The following is a 26,889-nucleotide window of genomic DNA, read 5'->3' as shown; positions in this document are numbered from 1 at the left end:
GTCTTTATGCAGCTTGTCAGGGGGGCTCTGCAGAGCAGCTCTGTCACATGGTCTCTTGGTCCTCGACACACACTTTCCTTCATTTTAGCAATTTGATATGTTCACCACAACAGATTTTGCTTTTGGGCGCTGTGTCCTCAGTGCATCTCAGGTGTGTTCCTTCTGTAAAGAGACAGCTTAGGGACATCACACTATCCCAGTGTCCACCACTGGCATGAAAGAATAAAATGGATTTTGGTCCCAACCCTCATGCACTATGCTGACAATAATGTGGGTTTGTGAAACCTTCTACCTTCTCTCTGGTTGCATGGTTTTTGTTATCTCTTTTCCTGTTCCTTTTCTGGAAGAACAGCCTCTAGCAGGAATGGAGGAGGAGATGACTGGGTTGCACTCAATGAAATCTAATCTCCTTGGTACCTGTAGCTGATGCTGTCCACACCCCACTGTCCCATTGTCCACCATGGATTCATAATAAAGTATTTTACAGGTAAGACCAAAATCCAGTCTTTTTTCTTTTAATAAAAAAAGGATAGCTCCCCTGGACTGATACGGCACACATGGTGGCACCCCTGGACTGATACGGCACACAGGGCAGCACTGCCGGACTGATATGGTGCAGTCCAGCAGTGCTGCCCGCTGTAACAAGTAATGGTGAAGGCCACCTCATATCTTACCTCCTCCTCCAGTCCTGTAGGCGGCGGTTAAAACATTCGCCACCCTACATCGCCGCACATCATCGGGCTTCGCATTCTTAATAATCGCATATGCTCTAACATATGCGGTTATTAACACAATGGACAGCTCTTGCGATAAGTGCTTGACTTCCGGGTCTGAGACCAAAGAGTCCATCTGTGCATGTGCGGGGGCTAGCCACTGGGAGGGATCCAGGAGGGATCCCTTACACAGTGCTGCTGTAAGAAGCCCATAGCGCTGACACTGCGGAGGGTGGTTACAGCATACCGAAATGCGGTAAAAACCACGATAAAGGGGGTTTTACCGCATTTCTGGTTTAGAGCATCCCGCCCTAAGTCTCTACATTCAAGTGTGCTTAGACTGCATAGCCTAATTTTAAACATATGGGGTGCTACCATACAGAGACTTGTAGTGCCATTCATGTAAAAGTAGATGGTGGTGCCCACTCTAGTAACACGACTTGAGTAATTTACAATCATCCATAAGATCTATTGGATGGATCAACATTTAAATAAAGCAGGCGGAAACACAAATCCGCGACAGTTATAGAATGTCTGCTCATCTCTGCAGTAGTCACCATGATATAGAACTGATATACTGGGGTAGTAAAACGGATTGTAGATTTAGGACGGAAATTCCTGTGCCTCTTTAAATGATCCTGTTAGTCTGGAAAGCCTATTTAAATGAAAACTTTCCCATATAGAGTTCCTTATATCTGCTAAAGCGGCTTATAATTTCCAGCTGCAGCTAATACTCACACTTCATGTATTCTCCGCCTGTGTCCTCTTTCATTTTACATTTGAATGGCTAATGCTGCAGAGGACAAGAAACACACTTAGATGTATGAATTCATAAACTCCATTTATTTCTCAGCTGCAGAAGCCCATTTGATCTTGAGAGCTGGAGCAGCGTGGGGATGGCAGAAAGCTCACTCTTCTTCAGCCAAATCCTCCTCTGATCTTTTAATCCGCAGTTTAGAAGGTTAGACGATAAGCAAGTGGAACTAAAGTCCTTTTCTTCATTTATTTCTTAGTCCACCTAATAGTCTATGAAGTTTATTTGGCTGCTTTGTCTATAGAAGACACAGAAATATTGTTATCTATATTTATCATATTTTCTGGATAGATTGTAAGCGTATGATCATATGTGTAGATCACACTACACGCGCTATACCAAAGCGGTAATATGTACAGTACATGCGTGTAAGGTTTAAAAAAAATAAAAAAATGGTAAAAATAAATTAAAATCATATCGATTTTTAGAGTATTCCACCACTCTCCCAGAAGTGTGGGTACATCACCTCCCACATCCCACTTCCTAGGGAAGTGTGCAGGAAAGCCAAATAATGCACGGAATTGTGGATCAATATAGAATGAGTAGAACAAAATTTAAGGATTAAGTAAAAACCGGAAAATACCCCGTAATGTTGAGGTGGGGGGGTCTGGCCAGGGAGTGCCTGTGATAGCTTTCATGGGGGACATGGGGAAGGGGAGATTACAGCCTCCCTGTAACCCCCCCCCACACACACACACCTGGACTGGACACTACACTGATTGGTGCCTGTGTCCAGTCCTACAATCCAGTGTACTCTCTGGTTCCGCTTCTGAGTAATAAGTGACTTTTACTTATTAATGAACGTAGTCCTACAAGTGGGCCCTGGCCAGAGCACTTACTCCTCTAGTGTTAGTATTTTACCTAGTTTTCTTAATAAATAAAATAATAGATTTAACCCCTTCAGTGGCAGTGGGCAGTCCTGGAAAATTTCCGGCCATGCCACAAATCTACAGGTGTGCGCCAGTGGTGCCTGCAGGTGTGCATCACTGGCATATCACCTCACTAGCGACCCCCATCAGGCAGCTCGCTCCCCACCCCCACTGTAGTAACCCCCGCCCCCCCTTTGCCCTGGCGATCGTACGCCGGAGCACCCCTGCCGCCACCATTACTTTGGGAGAGACAGCGGCAGGCTCGGGGATGTTCGGCACAGCTCGGGGGACTCGGGATCGCTTGCATGTTCGGGCGCCCAAGTCCTCCCAAACATCCCCGAGCCTGCTGCCGGTCAGTGTGCTTGTATGATTGGCGGCGGCCGCAGTGGCAGGGGAGCTCCACTAAAGACCGCTGGAGCGAGGGGCTGGAGGGGTAACAGGAGGGTTGGGGAGCGCTGGGAATCATCTACCCCATCAGTGGACGTTTTTTTTGGGACAGGAAAAACCTGTCCTATTTAGGTACTCCTGCCCCAGAAAAACCCACCACTGAAGGGGTTAATAGAGAAAGAGGACACATTATCTGATTTAACCCACTTATAACAGAACCCTTTGAAGATGTTTTATTTTGTGCTCCTTTCATCCCAAGTGGATTGTATACGTTTGTTCAAGATTAAAGCCCATCTTTTTTGTTTCTAGTTATTGACCGATCACATTTGGCTCCTATTGATGCTTTTGCGGTTCTGATTCTGATCTCCTTAGCGCAGCCACCCACTTCCCCAGTCAGTGTTATGATATCTGTATTTCTGGTGTTATAGTTAAGTAAAGCTGTGTACACATGGTGCGATTTTGCGTTGGATTTTGAATATATTGTCAAAATCGTATAGCAAGCTAGCGAAAATAGCACCGTGTTTAAGGGGACTTGCTAGACAGATGCACGGCCCCATGTGCTCAGTATCACAAGAAGAAATAGACTCAGCAGCACAGTCTATTTCTACTGTATCATAACAAGGACCATGCTGCCAATTCTGCATGGCCCCTGCTCCACCCCCCACCATCATTTGTCACCTGTACCTATTGTACCATGGTCCTTATTCTGGTTGATTCAGAAGGTTCCAAATCCACCAGATGCCGCCCTGCGAATACTGGGTTTTCAATGGCTGTGAATGGATGTTTAACATAAACCAGGGGGAACACCCATATCATTCAATGGTCGGTGACCATCGAATGATGTGGAAGGCCCATGCACATCTAAGGTTACTCTCAGTGATGTCAGCTGCCCGCCTCTGGCGCCCACGTCACCGGGCGATTAACATGTGAACACTGCGTTTTCATGGGAGTGCCCATGAAGCACTGGGCATTCCCACGGGCGTGCCTATCTGCCACCACCCCACGCCACCACCCAATATCTTGGGTGCGTACACCAGGCGAACACCCTGTTCTCTGTGGCCGTACGCACCGGGCATATGCACATGCGCAGAAAATGTGCCTGCACATGTGCCCACCATCGGACCTCTTTGCGAATGAAGGGGTCCGAACGGACCAGAATAACCCCCTATGTGTACACACATTTACACTGATGGAATGTTACGAAATCTATGTATTGTAAGCACCCAAATGACTAAAGTTCAGGGGACATATTGTAAGATATATGATTGATACATATTGCAAGGGCATTAGAGACCGCCATTAGGGGGTGCTGTGGGGACAACTGTCCCAGGCACGGCTGCTTTGACGGAGGTTAGGGCCCGGGCAGCTCAATCCTCACACGGCCACCAGCACTTCCCTTCACGAGCAGCTGCATCCGGTCTCCAGCCCCCTCAACAGCAGCAGGCCACATATCCTCCGCAGCCCGCCAATGATCTTTAACAGTGACAGCTTCCTGCTGCCTGCTGCCAATCAAAGAGGCAGTGCAGTAGGCAGCCGGAAAGCTGGAAGCCCCCACCACGTGACAGGCGCTGTGACGTGATGACATCATGCATTTGACGTGCCATTTGGAGGAGGACAAGGAGCAGGAGAGTGAAGGGAGAGCTGTGGCCACCCGCCCATGTGCTGGTAAATATTCACAGTGGGGGTAGGGGGGAGCGGGGGCTGGCTTGTTTGTGTGTGCAGGCTGAAGAAGCAAGCCTACCTATAACTAATAGTGTCTCACCCTCACATAATAGAAAACCTGGCATTAGAGCCTGGGTGAAACTGTTAGTTATAGGCACGCTCGCTGTTTCAGCCTGCGCTGTAACTTGGGCCCCACATTTTCTGATGGCAACCTTTTACACAACAGCTGTTGCTTCCGCATAATGGTGGACCTACTGGGACCCTCTGTCAGGCTGTTAAAGGTGAAGCCTTAGCCTGCAGGAAGCCATCAGGACAGTGGGGCTCCACAACCAGGGTTCAGCACACACCTCTCTTTACAGATTGATTCCAACTTCGGTAGTAGATAATGGGTAGTGAGTACCCGTGGATGCCGAAAAACAGGAGTACTCCCGATCAGAAGGGTGAAGTGCCCTCCACATATATAATATCTGCAGATTACTAAAGTATTTAGAGATACCGAATTTGTGGAGCTTACGGGTATTCAGCAAGAACGATTGTCTATCTAAATGAACAGAAAAAAATCAAATTGAAGTCCCCACAAGTTATTAATGGTAGGGGCACATGCAATATTAGAAGTGAAATCAGTTTCAACAAAAAAGCCTTACAATATGTATAAGGTTTAATAAGATACATTTCTGGAGAGTTATTATTATTATTATTATTATTATTATTATTATTATTATTATTATAATTTTATTTATAAGGCGCCACAAGTGTTTTGCAGTGCCGTACAAAGGAACAGTACAGGGAGACAAACCTTGGCATAACATTGAATAAATAACAAAAGTAGAGTACAAATAAAGAGCGCCACAGTTCAATACACATTACAGCTTAAATGTAAGTAGTGAGGACTCAATCAATATACAACTAGAGGCTTGAGGCCAATGATGGAGATGAGTATGAAGATGGTCACTGAGGCCCTTATTCTGGTTGTTGCGGTAATATCCGCGTGCGTTCGGGCCGCCGATGTTTTGTGTCTGCGCATGTGCAGAGGCGTCTCTGCGCATGTGCGAGCGGGGCGTACGGCCAAATCCCGCATGAAATGTGAACACTCTGAACAGGGGGTGGAGAGGGGCGTGAAAGGCTATTTGGGCTCATTACCATATGCATACGCCCCGCGTTTCATGGGCGTTCCCATGCAAACGCTGGGCGTACACATGGTAATGCGGCTGTGACGCACGTGTAGGGGGCGGACATATGACATCGCCGGATGTCAGCTGCCCGCCCAGATCCCTGCTTTTGCACGGAAAAATGTCCGTGTGGTCTGAGGTTGCGGGAGCTGGTGGACCATTCGGTCCTGCATTCGATGGTCTGCGACCATCGAATGATGGGGGAGGTTCCCTGAGATGGAGGAGGCGTATTCCATGAAAAATACACGTGCGGTCCGTTCGGCCAGCTTCTTACCGCGTACGGACGGAGTTGGCGATCCGTACGGAAGGCGGGGTTTCGCACGCACGGTCCTGGCCGCATATTCGGATCCGGCCGCACCGATCAGAATAAGGCCCTGAGTGTTTGAGTATAGGAGAGCTGTGAGTGAAATGTGAAGAGAAGTGGGCTTTGACAACAGGAGGGAAGAGGGCCCTGCTCGGAGGAGCTTAATCCCTCCCACATTCCACTTAGCAATTGTTAAAGACATTTATCTAAATAGGAAAGTTCACAGCATAACATTTGTGAAAGCATATAAATAGAAAATCATTATTGAAGGCCATGTCGAAAAACTGTTTGAGGGGGGAGGGGGGATTGGAGAAGGGGAGAGGTATCAAAACAAGTTCCATAAATGATAAACCAGAAAAAAAAATGGTAATAACCTTCCATATGATTTGAAATGTAAGAAACGCATAGTAATAGATTGCGGAATAAACATACTCCTTGAACCACCAGTCCATTATTAGGAACGGTAGAGGAAGGGTATCACGATCCCATAAACATGAATGCATATAAGAATTCAAGTGATAATCAAATAAATTAAAGTTTAGAATCAAAGATAGGCTTCATGATGAAGCCTAGATACTCAACGAGCATTGATGCAGCTTATGGAAAGGGAAAACTTAGAAATAGGATAACTTCGGAATTATATACAGTATGTTACTGAAATAGAATGAAGCAGGTGTGTGTGGCGGGTTTCATTCACAATCCGATATGTGACGAGGTGAATCATTGATCTTCTTCTGTGATGAAGTGCTCCGTGTATCGAGCAGATAGAAAGGCTTTGAATGAGCAGCCGTTATGTAATATTAGTCGTGCTGGGTACAGTAATGCAAAACTGTGTTCAGATTGGATCAAGCAAGAACAAATCTGGGAAAATTCTTTGCGTTTCTTACAAAGTTCCACGGAGTAATCTTGGAACAGTTATAAAGAATGTCCTTCCCAAATTGTATTCTTATGTTTCCGTGAGGTGGACCAAAATAGCTCTTTGTGTAGGTAATCAAGCGATTTAAATATAATGGCTCTGGGTTCGGCGCCATTTTGAGTGTGTTGCGGTCCCATTCTATGAGCTCGTTCTATAACTAGAGTCAAGCATTTATCTTTTATGTATAAAAGTTCAAGCAGAGTATTGCAGATGACGTGAAATAAATCTGCGCCTTTTACGGACTCAGGCAGGCCAACAAGACGTAAGTTGGTATACTGTATCTTGATCTATTTTCTAAGTCCTGGACCTTATTGCTGAAATACAGTAGTTCTTTGTCATGCTTTGAAACCGCAGGTTTTAGTTTAGCTATATCCATAAAGCACTCACTCAGTCTACGCTCTGATTCTAAGACCTTCTGCTGTAATTGAGCTATTTGTATATTAACATCTGCAGTTTGTTCTTTTAGTAAAGGTCCCATGGCAGTACGAAGAGTAGGGACCATATCCCGTCCAACACCATCTTGAAATCTAAGATACGAATGGCCTTCTCACACTGTGTTTGGAGCCCAGCATCATTTCACAGTACCTCTCCATACAACCCCCACAAGCAATGGAAGGTCAGGCAGCAGGGACAGTGGCTGGTGGAGACACCAAGGTAATGGGCGGCTTGGGTATCGGTGCCTCAGTGAAAGCCACCGCACATCCTGCAGCCAGAACTGGAAGCCTTAGGAATGGAGCTGGGTAGAAGCAAGTAAAGGGGGCCAAGAGTGTGCTGCAGTGAGAACCAGATAACCTGCTACCATCCCACAGCCTTACCTGAACTTCTCCCCTAACCTCCCCTCCTGCAGCCTTACCCTAACCTTTCCCCTAACCTTCCCTCCTGCAGCCTTTCCTGAACTTCTCCCCTAACCTTCCCTCCTGCAGCCTTACCTGAACTTCTCCCCTAACCTCCCCTCCTGCAGCCTTACCCTAACCTTTCCCCTAACCTCCCCTCCTGCAGCCTTACCTGAACTTCTCCCCTAACCTCCCCTCCTGCAGCCTTACCCTAACCTTTCCCCTAACCTTCCCTTCTGCAGCCTTACCTTAACCTCCCCTATAACTTTAGCCTTCCCTCTCAGTCTTACACTAACCTCTCCTCTAGTAGTAGTAGTAGTAGTTTGTTTATTTATAAGGCACCACAAAGTGTCCGCAGCGCCGTACATAGCAAACAAAAAACAAATTACAAGGTAACGTACAGGGTGTGTTGATAAAATTCAGCATTAATAGGGGTATAGCTGGTAGAACTAAAATCAGCATCAGTTCTGAATCGAAATTGTCGAGGAGACTGAAGATGAAGTAGAGGAAGGGAAGAACAGGGCAGTAGCGCTGGTGAGGTAAAGAGGAAGGTGAAGTACGTGAGGAAGGAGGGCCCTACTCATAAGAGTTAACAGACTAAAAGGAGGTAACTTCCCCTCCTGCAGCCTTACCCAAACCTTTCCCCTAACCTCCCATCCTGTAGCCTTATCCTAACCTCTACTCTAACTCTAGCTTCCACTCCCACAGTCTTAAGGTGCCCATACATGTCCCGATGCGGGCGTGCGTTTTGAGCTTAACTAGCACGCATCGCATTGCATTGCATGCCTTGTGCATGCGTTGTGCATGCGTTGTGCATGCGATGCGATGCGATGAAAAGCAAGTACAAAAAGAAAAATCTAACATAATTGAGAAAAATATCCTAGTGGGTGAAAGAAATATATGAAGGCATGTGTCTTGGGATACACTAATTTATCTACACTCCAATATACAGTACTGACAGTATACATAGGATATGATAAGACACATCCGTTTATATATTTCTTTCACCCACTTATGTTAGTGTTTTCTTTATCATCACTCACAGTGTGCTTATTTATTTTCACATTTCCTAATTCCAGCCCTTATTCACATTATGCTCCCATATCTCACTGCTGTGTCCTTTACCGACACACAATATGTCACAATTATCACCATGAATCGATAAACCATACTGACCTTTATATTTTTTTATTAAAACACACTCTACAACTGATTGTCGTCACCTCATTATTATTGCTCACTCCAGCAATATTAACCCGGGGTCGTTCCAAACATGCCATGATCAAAATTAAAATAAAGGATTGTTTACATATTTTGTTGTTCATTTTGTAAATTTGGAATCCATTTTTCCCCAATATTGACCGATATCACCTATATGGGGACCCAGCAACACTGGTCTGCCCCTCAATATGACGAATTTAACAGGAGAATTATGTAAATTTATGCTCAGAATCACACTATCACACATACTGTATGCCAATACTGCCTGGATATTACTGTATATCCTCTCAAAAAGGCAGAACACATGAATATATTCTTGCAGGGGTAAAATTAAAGGGGTAAAGATCTCATTTAGGGCCTTATTCTAGTTCACTATTTCTGACAAAATCCTTCTTAGATGGACAAAACCATGTGCACTGAAGGGGGGGCAGATGTAAAATGTGCAGAGAGATTTAGATTTGGGTGAGTTATTTTGTTTCTGTGCAGGGTAAATACTGGCTGCTTTATTTTTACACTGCAATATAGATCTCACTTTGAAGTAAAACCCCACCCAAATCTAATTCTCTCTGCACAAGTTACATCTTCCCCACCTGCAGTGCACATGGTTTTGTCCATCTAAGAAGGATTTTGTCAGAAAGAGTGAACTAGAATAAGGCCCTTAGGGCCTTATTCTGATCGGTGCGGCCCGATCAGAAATATGCGGTCATGTCCGTGCAGGCGAATCCCCGCCTTCCATACGGATCGCCACCTCCGTCCGTATGCGGATATGTGGCGGTCCGCATGAAAGTGGACGGGGATACGCCTCCTCCATGTTGGGAGCAGCCCCTGCATTCGATGGTCGCCGAACATCGAATGCAGGGCCGCACGCTCCACCATGTCCCGCCACCCAAGACCACACGGACACTTGTCCGTGTGAAATCATGTATGGGGGCGGGCAGCTGACATCCGGCGATGTCAGATGCCCGCCCCCTACACACGCGTCACGGCTTCATTACCATGCATACGCCCCGCGTTTGCATGGGAACGCCCATGAAACGCGGGGCGTATGCATAGGGTAATAAGGCTAAGTAGCCCCTCACGCCCCCCTACGCCCCCTGTGCGGCGTATAAAGAATACGTGCGGCGAAATCGCCTGCACATGCGCAGAGTGACCTCTGCACATGCGCAGACGATCAACATCGGCGGGACGTCCGCATGCGGTAAAATCCGCACCGATCAGAATAAGGCCCTTTAGTGACACATACAGAGAATAATCTTTCCAGATATGTTATTTATCATTTTCTATCATCCACCTTCCGTTCCTAGGTCTGTAAATAAATTATTATTTATTATCTGAGACAATTTACCTCCCGTTCCCGCATTTGTAAATATAGAAACCACTACAGATTTCTAATACAAGTACCAGTACTATTCCTTTCCTGCATGTCAATTAACGATCAGGTGTGTGAATGATCACACACCCCTTCACCTTCACAACACCTCTCATGAATATTGATGAGGTAGAAGGTACTTAAAGAGCTTCCGGCTGCTTGCCAGGTTGGTCCTGACAAAGCTTCTATGTGAAGCGTATGTTGACTGATTGTACACACAATGTGCGCCCCCCTGCCCCCTTTCCCCAATTTAAATGCATTTTGATCTGTACTAGCTTTAATTGAGCATCACAGGTGGTCACCAGTCCTCACTGGGTCCGCCGAGCCAGAGACGTGGTGTGTGACGTCCTCACTGCGACTCTCTGACTCCAGGGCACACGGGAGACTGACGGCATTCCACCATATGCGGCCCGGTCCCTCCCGCTCGTCTCATTGCAGCCAGCGCGGGCAACAGCTCTCTCTCCCTGTAGAGGTAGGTGTAGGAGTGGCAGTCCACACCAGACACTGACCATTTGGGAAGGGACCTGACAGGTCACGGCATCCTCATACCCGTTGGTTACATTATTGATGCGGGACATATGTCTGCTGCATATATCCAAAATCGGAAGAGTGAAACTGGAGTAACTATTTACAATCTCTAGTCCTTTGCCATATCACTTATACATTCAAAGGTGATCCACCTACAAGAGTTATTAGAAATGTATACCCTCAATAAAGTGATATAGCGATAATACATTATATTTAAAAGTAACGCTCTTGATAAGGAAATCTCATTATCATAATAGGGGAAACTCAAACAGCGGGGCCACACTGTGGGCCTTATTCTGCTTGGTGCGGTCCATTCCGAATTATTTCGGAGGGCGCATTTTAGCCATCTGCGCATGCGTAGGCAACGCCATGCGCATGTGCAACGTAGTGTCTCCGCACTCGTTCTCGCCAAGACCGTCCAGAAATGTGCACCGAATTGCCTCAGGAAATATGGTCGTAATATGGGCGTCATGTGGGCGTACACAAGGGCGCGGTTTCAAAGTGGGCAAAACTGGGTGTAAATCGGGGCGTACACTTGGGAGTGCATGAACTGTGATAGGCGTGCATTCGGACAGGACACCGACTGCAAGCGAACCAACGTGCATGAAATATGCGGTGTCCATAAGCAAGTTTCAGTTTGCGGAGAGCACTTGTTCATGCGCTAGGCATTCGGTTCGCCCAATTAGTACGCCCGCCCCTGAAGCACTCTCAGCTGACCACAATACAATCCACTCCTCTACTCATTAGTGATTAATTACACTCTTTTCACAGGTTCAATTGGAACCACTAAGACAGGTAAAGGGGCAACAATGAAGTAATACCACTTAACATGATGTAAGGGTTAATCTAAAGTGCTAGTAATGTGTTTAAGTATCAATTAGGAATTAATTACTTAAATTTAAAAATAAACAATTTGTAATGAGGTTGGCTAATTGGATAAGTGTGTCATGTTGCAGAAGCATGAGTTCCGAATAGAGTAGTGAAGTTTGCGGAAATACACCAAATCGGTGCGTACGGCCAGCTTCCCGTCCGTTCAGACGTGGTAAGACCATGCAGAATCTTTGTGTTCCCACCACACACGCACGTTTGGATGAAGTCCGCAGACACTTTCTCTTCTTAGTGAGTCCGTCCGAAGGGATGCGGACGAACTGTGGGCGTGTGTTCTTAGAATGTCCGCTCGGCGTGGCGTTCGGTCATTTCCGAAAGCATTCGGAACGGACCGCACCAAGCAGAATAAGGCCCTGTGTGAGGATATATTATCCCTTTTGAACTCACATGTCTGTGTCTCGTATGTTTGTCATTGTGTGTCAATATTTTGCAACAATTTTAAAATGAACCTAATAAAAGTTAAATTTTATTAAATTCTGTCTTTAGTGCACCACACAGAGACATAATTTTCTTTCCTCTGTAATTATAGTCTCACAACTACACTTCCAGAGGGGTTGGGGACACACGAAGTTTGACATCACCAAGTCATGCCATGATTTGTGGCTCTCCTGGGAGGGGATGGAGCTAAAATGAAGCAATATGCATAATTTAAGCCCTGCCTCCTCCAAGAATAGCCAAAATTGCTGATATTTGACCAGCAGGAAAGGGTACTTTCAGGGGGCTGCAGGACATGTGGGAAGTAGCAGTAGTAACAGTAGCAGTAGTAGTATTAGCAGTAGCAGCAGCCGTAGTATTATTATTATTATAATTTTATTTATAAGGCGCCACAAGTGTTTCGCAGCGCCGTACAAAGGAACAATACAGGGAGACAAAGATTGGCATAACATTGAATAAATAAAAAAAATACAGTACAAATAAAGAGCGCCACAGTTCAATACACATTACAGCTTAAATGTAAGTAGTGAGGACTCAATCAACATACAACTAGAGGCTTGAGGCCAATGATGGAGATGAGTTAGACAACAGGAGGGAAGAGGGCCCTGCTCGGAGGAGCTTACAATCTAGTAGGAAGGGGAGACAGACAGATTACAAGAGGTGCAAGCGAGGGGGTGGTGGTTAGATAGCAGGATGTAAACAGGCAAGGGAGAGAGAGAGAACCAGCTGGTTTATGCAGTGGAAGGGTAGTAATGGCTGTAGTAGCAGCAGCAGCCATGGTAGTAGTAGCAGAAGCAGTAGTAATAGCAGTTGTAGCAGCAGCAGTAGTAGTAGCAGCAGCAGCAGAACGAAGCAGTAGCAGTTGCAGTAGTACTAGTAGCAGCAGTAGCATTAATAACAGCAGTAGTAGTAGTAGCAGTAGTAGTAGTAGGAGCAGTAGTTCTAGTAGAAGCTATAGTAGTAGTAGCAGCATCAGTAGTAGTACTAATAGCAGCAGCGGTAGCAGTAGTAGTAGTAGTAGTAGCAGCAGTCGTTCTAGAAGAAGCTATAGTAGTAGTAGTAGTAGTAGTAGTAATAGCAGCATCAGTGTTAGTACTAATAGCAGCAGCGGTAGTAGTAGTAGCAGCAGTAGTAACAGTAGTAGCAGTAGTAGCAGTAGTAGTTGCAGTAGTAGTAGCAGCAGCAGTAGTAATAGCAGTTGCAGTATTAGTAGTAGTAGTAGTAGCAGCAGTAGTAATAGCAGTTGTAGCAGCAGCAGTAGTAGTAGCAGCAGAAGCAAGTAGCAGTTGTAGTAGTACTAGTAGTAGCAGCAGTAGCACTAATAGCAGCATTAGTAGTAGTAGTTCTAGTAGAAGCTATAGTAGTAGTAGTAGTAGTAGTAGTAGTAGTAGCAGCATCATCAGTAGTAGTAGTACTAATAGCAGCAGTAGTAGTAGTTGTAGTAGCAGTAGTAGTACAGTAATAGTAGTAGTAGTAGTTGCAGTAGTAGTACTAGTAGCAGCAGCAGCAGCAGTAGTAGTAGTAGTAGCAGCAGCAGAAGTAGTAGTAGTAGCAGCAGCAGAAGTAGTAGTAGTAGCAGCAGAAGTAGTCATAGTAGCAGTATTAGTCGCACTCGCAGCAGTAGTAGAAGCAGCAAAAGCAGTAGTGTAGTAGTAGTAGTAATGGCAGTAGTAGTAGTAGTAATAGTACTAATAGCAGCAGTAGTAGTAGGAGTAGCATCAGCATTGGTAGTTCAGTAGTAGTACTAATGGTAGTAGTAGTAGTAGTAATGGCAGTAGTAGTAGTAGGTGTAGCAGTAGTAGTAATGGCAGTAGTAGTAGTAGTAGGTGTAGTAGTAGCAGTAGTAGAAGTAGCAGCAGCAGTAATAGTAGTAGTAGTAGTAGTAGTAGTAGTAGTAGTAGTAATGGCAGTAGTAGTAGTAGGTGTAGCAGTAGTAGTAGTAATAATGGCAGTAGTAGTAGTAGTAGTAGTAATGGCAGTAGTAGTAGTAGGTGTAGTAGAAGTAGTAGTAGAAGCAGTAATAGTAGTATTAGTAGTAGTAGTAATTGTAGTAGTAGTAGTAGTAGTAGTAGTAGTAGTAGTAGTAGTAGTAGTAGTAGTAGTAATGGCAGTAGTAGTAGCAGGTGTAGTCGTAGCAGTAGTAGCAGCAGTAATAGTAGTAGTAGTAATGGTAGTAGTAATGGCAGTAATAGTAGTAAGCAGTAGTAGTAGTAGTAATAATGGCAGTAGTAGTAATGGCAGTAGTTATGGCAGTAGTAGTAGTAGTAGTAGGTGTAGCAGTAGTAGTAGTAGTAATAATGGCAGTAGTAGTAGTAATGGCAGTAGTTATGGCAGTGGTAGTAGGTGTAGCAGTAGTAGTAGTAATAATGGCACTAATAGTAGTAGTAGTAGTAGTAGTAGTAGGTGTAGTAGTAGCAGTAGTAGAAGTAGTAGTAGTATTAGTAGCAGCAGTATTAGTAGCAGTAGTATTAGTAGCAGCAGCAGTATTAGTAGCAGTAGTATCATCAACAACTGTAGTAGTAGCAGCAGCAGCAGCAGCAGCAGTAGTATCAACAACAACTGTAGTAGTAGCAGCAGCAGTAGTAGTATTAGTAATAATAATTAATATTGTAAGTGTAAAATCTAAGTAAAAATGCTGTTAAATTATTTGAAAACAGTAAGTTAAATGTAATGCTGATTTATAGATTCTTGTATTCCCTTAATGCCAAGTAATCGTGGGATACAAGTTGTAGGCATGAATGGGTTGTTTTTTTTAAGTCAGTATTTGTCCGAATGTTTGTAATTCTGCTTTGTCTCTACTTAATAGTCATATCTCTTGTACCATGAATTATGACTTTTATGTCGATTGGAAATTTAGCGACCTTGGGCAAGTCACTTTGTCATCCCAAACTTTTAATGTGAGCTATGCAGGGCATGTAACAAATTGAATGTATGATGCAGTCTATGCTAACCGTACTTGATAAGAGAGGAATATCATGAAAGGGATTTCAACCAAACTTTAAATTCTGGATAAAATAATTTTTAAAAGAATCAGTTCTTTAGAAAGTTTTAGTGTTCATTTGAAGTTTTATCTTTGAAACAAAGAAATAATAAAACAAAAACAGCAACTATCAGCAAAGGTTTGTCAGCAGATCAGCCTTGCAAAGAAAAGAGACTCTCACAACAGGAAGGCAGCAAAAGTTGCCCTGAGGCTTTTGTGTCTTTTGTTGTCCGTGTGGACGATGAAAAAAAACATGCAATAAAGCAATTTGTTTTAACCTTGTCTGTCAAAGCACCCTTGTACCAGACACACAGCTTGGAAAAAAGAGACACATCAGATTACACGAGAGGAGACAGCGTAATGCAAAAAGAACATTGAAATGTATGAATATCATTATTTTTGGAGCGAAATTACCAAAGATGACATCTCCTGCTTCACTCTTAAGGCATGCTATTTATTGCATGTAAAAATGGCACATCAAGTGCCGAATCGTAAGTGAGTCTCCCGGGGAACTGCTGAGGGAGCTCAAGGGCAATTTGGTCCAACTTGTCCTTGGCCGGACAAGTGTATGGGGACATGCAACAGAAAGGGGTTGTGCTCTCAAATAGCGCCACCAGATGTTCACATCCACCAGAAATGTATATATCACTTTCCTTTTTCCCTTTCAAATAAAGGTTTTCAAAATATGATTCTTGAAGTTCATATGCTGGGTCTGAAAGCTTTAAAAAATAATGATAGTGCAATAACGTCTATACACCATAGTTGTAATTGCTGGTTTTGATTTCACACTCACAATTTAGAATTTTTAAACTCGCATGTAAGTCCACCGTATGTGGATATTGCAGAGTATCACTCCCTTCCGTATAGATTCTGTAAGATCTCAAAAAGACATATCCATAGTGCAATACTGCTGTATCATTTATAAAAATATTTTATTGGACAATTACACTCACATTTCATATATAAAAAAATCGCATAACACCATATATATGGTTAAAGCCCATCTGCGGAATTCACCAGTCAGGATGTTCAAGTGATGATATAAGGAGACAGCCTGGTCACAGTCCCGGTAACTTACAATCCAAGCTGCGACTCCTTACTTGTAGTCCTATCTGGAAACTCAGGTATGGGTCCAGTGACTTGTAGCCTTAGCGCTTTCGGACGTGTTGTCCTTCCTCAGAGGCATAAGTCACTGATGCCAAACTTGCTATTTATCCCCTCCTTAATCACAAAAATTACCCATGATTCATTACCTAACTTCCCGCCCTCACAGTTGCCTGGGAGATTGCGTCTATACGCGACTCCCAGAAGTTTATACTCCGTCTCCTAGGAGATCGCGGCACTGCTGTACTCTTGGTGACGTATCCGACGGAAATGACGTTCCTTCGTTTTCTGATGTTATACCGGAAGTGACGTTCCGTCTTTCTCCGTGTTATGCTGCGGTTCTTATGGCAATTCACCCGGATGTGACGTGTTTGTTATAGTTCACTCCGGTTCTCATGGAAACCCTCCACATCATGTGTATCTTTCTCGGAAGTAGCATTGTGGTTGTAGTAATATGCGTTCCATTTATCACTTCCTGCGTCCCATATAACAGGAAGTGTATATACGATCAGATATATATATACACCAGTGTGTGGGAATCCGTCATAAAGTGCATGAGAGAATAAATACAAATAAAAACAAGGTTTCCATTCATTTAAAAACAACATATACAAATTTTAAGAACATACTTTAAAAAAGGGTGTAATAGAATCTTATAAGAATTGAAAAGATTATAAATATCTCATAAAAACCACTTGAGCTCAAAGTCAGAATTCAGACCGAGTGGGATAAGTGTTTTAAGTTTAAAAATCCATTTCATTTCCGTTTTGGCCAGTCTTATATCCACATCTTTAGTTTTCCATGTAGGTATAATCTGTTCCAATGCCCAAAATCTTTTAATGCAATTTGGGTTGGAATTATGTTTTTGTTTAAAGTGGGATGAGATTGGATGGATTTCTAATCCCCGTTTAATATTTCTAATATGTTCGGCCAGTCTGACCTTGAGACTCCTAGTGGTTTTACCGATATATATCTGGTGGCGCTATTTGAGAGCACAACCCCTTTCTGTTGCATGTGAATTTGTTTGGAGTTTTTGGTGGAGGCTTCAGGTGTCTTCTCACAGCTGCCTACAGAACTTTCTGATTATTGCGCTAAGGAAAACAGACTTTTGCTTCATAAGTGTATGGGGACCTTTAGTTACAAAGTAATACAAGCCAAAATTATATCTTGGAGCATGGAAAGGTGAATAGTAAATAAGATCCAGTCTGGGGGCATGGCAACGCAATTTCATTAGGCTAATTACCACATTGTAAAGTTAGGGGGTGGGGCTTTGGTGATGTGATTCAGTGGGAATTGTATCACTGCACGCCCACTTTTCTTCCATATGCATTAGCAGCAGGGGTGAGCTGGTGGCCAAGGGGGGTGGTGCAGCCTGTTGCGGAAGAAGGCAGCCAGTGTAAGCTAGCATTGGGAGACTTGCCTGCTTTTCTGGTTGGCTGGGATTGCCTTATTTTTGGAAGCCTGCCAACAATTCCAGGAGAATAGGCAAGAATGACATGCAGTGGCGTATCTATAATGGGTGCAGTGTGCACGGTACATGCGGGTACATGGTGCAGCTGACATTTTGAAATGTGCATTAAAGCTTTAGCGGTGTGTGGTACAATATGTACTGGGCATTATGGTGTGCGGCACAATATGTACTGGGCATTATGGTGTGTGGCACAATATGTACTGGGGCATTATGGTGTGTGGCACAATATGTACTGGGACATTATGGTGTGTGGCACAATATGTAACGGGCATTATGGTGTGTGGCATGTTGTGTACTGGGCGTAACGGTGTGGCATGTTGTGTAATGGGCATAATGGTGTGTGGCATGTTGAGTACTGGGCGTAACGGTGTGGCATGTTGTGTAATGGGCATAATGGTGTGTGGCATGTTGTGTAATGGAAATAACAGTTTGTGGCGTAATGGGCATTATAGTGTGTGTAATCCTAGTGCAGTGTGTACAAGTGGCTCTAGCTGGCAGTTTGTATAAGTGGCACTATTGTGTGGTGTAATGTGAATTGGTACTATTATGTGCCATGCCCCTTCCCCACAAAGCCATGACCTTCGGCGCGCACAGTCCCTATTTACAGAATGTGTATTTTCTTCTAAATGTCTATCTTGCTTTATGTAAATGTGGGCCAATTGATGCTTCCCCCCAATCCAAATAGCCACAGTGAGGAGCGCCCATATCTATGTTTGCTTACCAGAAAAAAATAAGCCAGCCCTCAGCTCAGGGTATATGCCATCTGGAGGAGAGAAGACATCTGTATGTGCCATGCTGGGGGGAAGGGTAGAGGAGGCTTTATTCTTTTGGGATCCAGAAAAGGTCAAGTAGGACCCCAATTTTTTTTGAGTGAGGGGACCCAGGGACCCACTTTTTGGGGGAGTTTTCACGATCACTGCAAAGGTTCGTGCATGCGCAGAAGGGTAGAGTGCTCAGACCCAACTGCCCCCAGCGCTGTTACTTGCAGAGAGGAGGGGGCCTGGCTGAGGAGGCTGCACACAGGCCTCCTCTCTTAAGATGCCCCTGATAACATGCCACCTACTATGAAATATAACGATATTAGAAAAGTAATTTCTGTGTTCAGTGACTTTATGTAACCACTAGGAAAAGTGATTATAACGGACAAGGGATTTGTCAGTGATAACAATTAGGGATGTGCACCGGCCACTTTTCGCGCTTTGGGTTTTGAGTTCTGATTACCTTCAGGTTTTGGGTTTGAATGGGTTTTGCCAAAACACCCCTAAACGTTTTGGGTTCTGATATTTTTTTTTTTAAAAAGCATAAAAACTGCTAAAATTGCAGAATTTGGTAGTTTTTTTTTTTGCTCCTACGCTATTATCAACCTCAATAACATTCATTTCCACTCATTTCCAGTCTATTCTGAACACCTCACACCTCACATTATTGTTTTTATGGCAAAAGGTTGCACCGAGGTAGCTGGATAACTATGCTAAGCCACAGAAGTCTGCGGCACAAACACATGGCGCATTTAGGAGTGGCACTGCAGTGGCAGACAGGATGGCAGTTTTAAAAACTAGGCCCAAAAAAGACCCCTATCTGGCTTGATCGTGTTTAAGATATGCAGCCGAGGAGCAGTGGGTGTTTTATGCAGTACTGACTTGTTCTGCGAGTGTGTATCTGTTTTTGTCAGTTTAATACCCAATAAGACCCCTATCTGGCTTGATCGTGTTTACGACCAGCTGAGGAGCAGTGGGCGATTCCTGCAGCAATGTAATAGCTGCACTGTGGAGCTGCAAAGGATTGAAGCCTTCTGACCTGATATAGCCTGGCGACTACCAGCCGAGGAGCAGTGGACGATTCGTGCAGCACTGCTACGAGGTTCCAACAGAACTGCATCAACTTTCTTTTTTTCCCCACATCAATACTGTCCCGTGCTTCCTTTCGAGCTATGAGTCTACAGGGGTAGTGTGCAGGCTAGGAGACCTGACGCTGCTGGAGCTGCCAAAAGGGAGAAGCAAAGGTAGTCCCGGAGCCTGCACCAGGGGGATGCGTGATGGCCAATTGGAGACACGGCGCGGAGGAGGAAACAAGTCACCCGACGGCACGCATGGGCGGGCGGAACCCGGTGGGAAGAAAAAACAAGGCATCCGGCATCAGTGGGCGGGGACCCCAGGGTGCAGAGGATTGAACAAGGCACCCAGCGCCAGTGGCTGGGAAGCCGGGGTCAGAAGGAGGGAAAAAGGCACCCGGCGCCGGTGAGTGGGGGACCCAGCCTCATGAGGAAGGAACAAGGCACCCAGCGTCGGGAGGAGGGAAAACTGCACATGGTGCCGTGAGGAGGGGACCCAGCACCGGGAGGAGAGAAAGCAAATGACCCAGCTGCCATTCTCAGATGTATACAGGTACTTCATTTGTATTGAGGGGGACACACACAGTAACTGTCTGCCGGCCACAACCCTTTCAAACCCTACTCTCTCTCCTCTCCCTTCGCCCCCTCTTCTTTTCCTTCTCCCCCTCTCCATTCTCCCTGTCCCTCCCTCTCCTCTCCCCATTTCCCTTCTCCCCCTATCCCACCACTTCTTTCTTCCACCTCACCTCCCTTCTCCACTGTCCTCTCCCATCTACCTCCCCCCCCCTCCTATCCCCACTCTCTATCTTTACCCTCCCTCTCTCTCCCCCATCCCTATCCTCTCTTTAGCTCAGTACACATGGGGTGAGTTAAGCCTATATAGCTGAGGATATGGTTGCTCAGTGTGTACAGGGCAATGGTCACTAAGAGTGCGCTCCAGTGACCAGCCGTGAAGTGGTCGATGGTCGCAGGAGCATGATCCATGTCGTGGTCACTGGTCACAGGAGGGGAGGGGGGTCCCTCCAAAAATGTTGCTATGGGGCCCACAGTGTACTAGTTATGCCCCTGTCAGCAGCCCACAGTCCAGTGTTATGTACCGCCAGTTTTGCAGTTGGACCGAGTGTTGGACCGAGTGTTCAGGTGTATCATGTAAACAAAATGTTTTTTTTTTTTTTTTTTTTATAATAAGCCAGCGAAAATATAAACAGTTTGAATCTCGATATATAAGAGGTGTCATAAAAGAACCCCTCTCAGTAATATGCAACAACACAATTCCAAATATATAGACGCTAGCAATAAATGAAAATATGTAGGAGGTAGGCGTCTCCTCTTCAGGGGTTAACGTGAAGGGGAATGGGGTGGAACTGGGTTCCACCACCTCTAATGGTGAGGTGGAACATTTTAACCTCCACATTGGCCCTGCACAGTAATTCTCACAGAAAAGCATTCTAGTTTGCAGGGGGGTGCCAAAAACCCTACCACTGGCCATGTATCTGCATCATGGGGGGAGGGGCTATAATTAGGTGACATGGATAAATGAGTTCCCCCACCTCTGCATGACCACTTTATGCCCTGCCTCACCTAGTGAAAAGCTGCTGCCAGCTCAATGTATTGGTGGGCTTCAAGGTATTGTGGGGAACCAGCCTGTTCTCCCAGGCATTACCCTTTGGAGCAGCCGCTGCCCAGCTTTATATACCTATAACAATTTTGGGATACACTAGTTTTCTATAGAGGGGTCTCCCCCTCTGTTTACTTATGTGACCCGCGTTTTGTCAGCTGCCGTCATCATATGGTAATGCTGGTGGGCTCCAGTTATTGCGGGTGAGCGTGCTCCAATTTGTTAGGGTACAGGGAGAGAGGGACAGGTGGAGAGAGATAAAGTGTAGACATGGATTTGAGAAGTCAGGTTTCCCTGAGAATCCCCTGGTGAGTGATGGTTCCCCGACTGTATCCTATAGTATGTCAGGAGTAATGATTTCTCACAGGGAGGTCTCTTACTGCTGCTCGTCAAACTCCAGTATACCAGCTGCCACTCAAAATGTGTTGGTGCGCTTCAAGGTAATGTGGGAAACCAATCTGTTATCCTTGCTATTACCCTTCGCAATGGCTGCTGCCCAGCTTTGTATACCTGTAACAATTATTAGGGTACATTACTTTTCTTCAGAGGGGTCTCCCTCTCTGTTTACTTATATGGCCCAAGTAATGTAAGCTGCCATCAACATGTGGTAATGTTGGTGGGCTTTAGGTATTGTGGGTGAGCGTGTTCCGATTTAAGTGAGTACAGGAAGAGAGGGAAAAGGGAATGGGAAGTTTGTCAAAAATATTTTGGAAAACTGTTGTCCTTTGTGGGCTGGCATGACCCCCTGGTTAGATGGAACTAGTGCAGGGAAAGTCACTTCCATTCAGTAAGATGAGTGTTTCCTATGGAAATAATAAGGATGGGAAAAGAAAACAACTGTGATGCTATTCCAGAATGCGCTGCTGTCCTCCACTTGCAGTGACACTGTAGTGGTGGAGGATGAGCGGCACCTAGTCCGCAGTCCAAGAATACAAAAAAAATACCAGTAGGCGCCTTATGCACACAAAAAACTTACAATTTAATTAATAAATAACATACAGAATATTTTGCATGCATGCAATAAACAATTTAAAACATAAGTATCAATGCAATACTGTTTAAAAGTAACGTATAGTTACCAAGTCCTGGTTGGGTACTCAGGTATGCGCACAAATTGAACAAATGTTATTGTCCTGAATAAAGGGGGTGGAATTCCCAGCGCTGTATTGGGGGATAGCAAAAAAAAAAAAAGGGGGGGGGGGGTTTGCAGGTCCTCCCAAATGTGGAACCGTAATTTGGCAAATAAGTTCCTTTTAACTCCTTGACTATGGAGTTTAATTTGAAACACCTTTGGGCGATGTGAAACACAATAATGGTACGTCTCCCATATCTTTTTGTCTGGCTCTCAGCAGGTCCCAAATGGGGTGCGTGGGTGCACTCTTCCGCCACACGCCTGCAGTGTTTGGTTGTAGACAGCAGCTACACCGGCCAGCGAGCCACGTGTGAGCCGCTGAACACTGTGGCGGGCGGGAGCGTCCTTTCTGTGTTGATACGTGCACACTCCTGCCGCAAGCCGCCGAGTTGACAAGTGGGCTGTGAATCGTCCAATCGGCAAAACACTCTGTGTCTTAGCTGGTGAGCTCTAGCGGGGACCAGTGTGTAGGAGGGTTGTGGAGCTCAAACTCAGCAGATTTTTCTCCAGGTCCTCGGTCTCAACCAGCGTGGAATTCCTTTCAAGACGCGTTTTGCCGCGCTCAGGCGGCTTTATCAAGCCCAGACAGACCGCCCCCCCCAAAAAAAAAACCACATTGGTGGGCAGTAATAGTAAGAGATACTATACTTGGTAAAGTGCTGGGAAATGGCGCTGATAATTCAATGTAAATGTATCTATCTCTCATTCCTTTTTTCCTCATAAATGTAACTGTGTAATGTGGGCTAGGTGACATGAGGGAGATTGCTAGACTAATGAGGGAGAGAGGGAGATGCTATTTCAGGGAGTCTCCTGCCAGGGGCGTAACTAGACTTGTCTGGGCCCCATAGCAAAATTTTAAAAGGGCCCCCCAGCAGCATTCTGACAGAATGGGGAGGGGGGGGGGGTTGGGGTCATATTAGAAGATGGGGAGGGGTATGATAGAAGGCAGGAAGGTGAGGATTAAGGTTATGGGGGCTGTGATTATTCTGGCTGGGGGTTAGACCATGGGCAGTGGGATGTGAGCAGTAAGCTGATTGGGGAAGGAGAGGAAGGGTGACAGACACTGGGATAGTGGGGACAACTGGGCTGGGGACAGGGGATGGTTGGTCAGACAGGGGAGGCACTGGGCTGGGGCAGGCTGGTTAGATGAGGGGCTCTGAACTGGGGACAGGGGATGGTTGGTTAGATGGGGGGGGGGGCACTGGGCTGAGGATGGCTGGTTATATGTGGGGTGCACTGGGCTGGGGTCTGGGCACCTGAGTGCACTGGGCTGGGGACAGTGGATGATAGCACTGACCTGGGATTGCTTCTTTGGTTGCACTGCACAATCCACCTCCTCAGCTCCAGCTGCTACTTGTAGGTCTGTGCTGGTGCAGGGGAAGGTGGGAGCCGCCAAGTGGTGTCCCCCCGCTGGTTCTGAGGATCAGCGCTGGATCCTGATGAGGCCATTTCGGGGGGAGGAGGAGCCGCCAGTCTCCACACAGGGGTCTCTTTCATCAGTGCCGGGAGGTGGGGGCCCGCCAAGCTCCGCATGGGGGTCTTACGATCAGTGGCGGAGGAGGAGGGGGAGTCGCCAAGTCTCTTCCCCCCGGTGGGTCGCCCGGCCAGCACTGGAGTCAGAGCCGGCGCGACGTCTGTGACGATCAGCGCCAGGGAGGAGTGTGCTATCAAGGCCAGATCCCCTGCTGGCTTTCACTTTCAGCACTGGAGCCGGCACGGCGGGGTGGGATCTCCCGCTCACATACTGTATGTGCGAGCCGCAGATAAGGGTAGATGACCACAGCCTCTGCTGGGGGGGGCACACTTAATAAAAATAACTTCAAAAGGGTGCAAGGAATGTCTGCTGAGCCTCGGGCCCCCCAAACCCCTGGGCCCCATAGCAGCTGCACCCCCTGCACCCTCTATAGTTACGCCACTGTCTCCTGCAGAATGCAGGAGGGTAGGCAGCTATGTAGTATAGTCATTACAAAAATAACATTTTTAGAGCAGGAGTAATAAAATTCCTAGCATTTAAGTGTCTAAAACATCTTACTAATTGGCACATTCACTATTAAATGGATTGTCATAAACTACAAATTGTAACTGGTTTCAAAAGCAAAAATATGGAATGAGGGCAATTTATTACATTTCAAAAGTTCATAAGCCATTGGATGATATAATAGTCGTCTGAGAACCAGACTGAAAGCCTGCCGGGAGGGATGAGGTCTTCCTTTTATGGCAGCAGACACACAGTCTACTCTAACAAATGTTCCCTCCCAGCTTAAGAAGGCAATGTATTTAACCAGGAAAGAGTCTGGTGTTTTACTTCATGCGGACTGTTATTACAGTGACATTAAACAAGCCAAAAACCTCTGCCTTCTCTGCACTAACCCTGAGGCGAACAACGATAATTACAACGTTCCCTTTCTACCAGTAGACTAGCATGGGAAGAACAGAGAGAAGCCAGACTAAGACATTAGACAGTAAAGGCTGAAATGGAAAACCAAAGGAGGAAAGCATTGTCTGCTGACAGTTATGAGGCATTGACCTCTTTGCTCTAAATGAATTTGACCTTTTGCCCCCAATGGATAAAAGCAGAAGCAACTCAATATGTAATCGCCTTTTATTTCATATTTGAATGTCATTGTTTTTACAGTTTGCAGTTACACAGCAAATTCCCCCGATGATTAAAGCTGAGGAATCATCTATAAATCTGATCTTTCTAATCTGCAGTTAACTTTTACCACGGACAGACGCCAACAAAAAGTCTCTCCAGAAAGAGTATTGACCAAAATAACCCCAGTGAGGTATAAAAAACGTTATAGACAGTAGAAAATCAGATTGACAAGGATGAAATTATAAAGTAAATAGAACTTGTTTTTATTATAGTTTACTATTTTAATTTATTCTAAATCTACTTAGTAACCCTCTTTTAGGCAAGACAATGTTCTCAATTTATACAGCAGGTATACCTGAACTTATGGTTTATCATTTCATTCATAGCAATGCAAAATAAAAGGTGTTTTCCATCAAAGAGGAATGCGCTACTGCACAGACTTCAGTTTGCATGTTCTCCCTGGAGGCTCCATGCCCTATCCCAAGATGGCCACCAAGCTCTCTACTTTGCATGTGGAGGAGCCATCCTGTATTTAGTATGTAAGCTGATTTAGGAGAGACAAAAGTGTCCCCTTTAGCTTCTAGGAGACCCATCTGCAGCATATACTTAGGCTGGTGAACTATATAAGGCAACACTCTGCTTGAGCTCTAATCCATCACCAGTGTACATGTAACAGTAAGTACAGCCATGTCTGCTTTCAACTAGTGAAGTAATGGGCCCCATACATCAGCAATCACAATTAATGGTTTTCCAGATCCAGTGATTTTTTGGCCAGATAAATGGTTTCTACAATCTATTTGACTTGCCCACACATTACAGATTTATTTCAGTGATCGGCAGATTTTTCCCATCTAAAGATTGCATCTTCATATCTGGAAAGTGCCCATACATCACCTCAATTGATAGTCATTTCAGATGTTACTTCTTTTCATAATATAAATAGAAGAAGACAAAACTGGAATGCCCACACATATAAAAAACAACCGCAGATTAAAAATCTGATTCAGCAATCGATTGGCAATCCCTATTAATTGTTGATTGGGATTGCCAAAAGGGGGAGCCCACACATTACAGATTAATTGTGACAATCATCTCCAGATCTGAGGATTGTCAGAATTAACTGCTGATGTATGGGGCCCATAACTTGACTGTTTAGATAATGAAGAGATTGCTTAAGGAATGTTACAGAAAAAAATGCCTGAATCTGACTAATTGTGGCAATCAAAGCAAACACAAGAAAAGAAACCACAGGCAAAGTTATTAGAGTTTCAAATTGTTTCATGTGATTCAAATGGATTACATATATAAAGTGAAAAAGAAAAAAAGAAAAATTCAGTTCAGGTCCTACAATTGTCATAAGATAAAACCCAAAGCATTTAGTGCAAGCAGAAAAGCAGGATTCCTATACAAAGCAAGAAATGTAATGGCAAACATAAGCAGCTCTGAATCTTACAGGTAGCTATAGAAAAGATTGCTGGTATATTGATTTGGATACAACAAAACATTTTAGCTACAATAAGGCGTGCTTAATCACTTTAACCAAATGTGACCTTATCAAAATCAAAGGTATTGGTAATCAAGTACTGGAGGTTACTGAAGTTGGAATGATTAAAGCCTGCTTAAAAATTGCAACAACAATCGGTACTTGTGGAGTATCACGGCTCCCACGACCTTGATCGTATGCAAAAAAAATTGCATCGCATACGATTATGTTAATTGGCCCCCAACTGTCATTTTCCCCTGTGTACCACCCCCAATATGAACGCCAACCCGAAGCGTGGCGAGCGGCGGCGGTACGCGTCCTATGACCTTTTCATACCCCCACTATCCACGTCGGCGTGGAGTTGAGAATAGAAAGTGTGGCGAGCACAGCGAGCCACCGAGCCCGAAGCGTGGCGAGCCCCGCGAGGGGACGCGGATACCTTCACAGCTATATGCATCCCCTCGCGGGCTTCACAGGTATCCGCGTCCGCTCGCCACGCTTCGGGCTCAGTGGCTCGCTGCACTCGCCACACTTTCTATTCTCAACTCCACGCCGACGTGGATAGT

The sequence above is a fragment of the Crinia signifera genome, chromosome 11, assembly GCF_055691185.1.
Source record: "Crinia signifera chromosome 11, ASM5569118v1, whole genome shotgun sequence".
NCBI classification, from domain to species: Eukaryota; Metazoa; Chordata; class Amphibia; order Anura; family Myobatrachidae; genus Crinia; species Crinia signifera.
The sequence above is the reverse complement of the archived record's forward strand: the minus strand, read 5'-3'. Positions refer to the sequence as shown.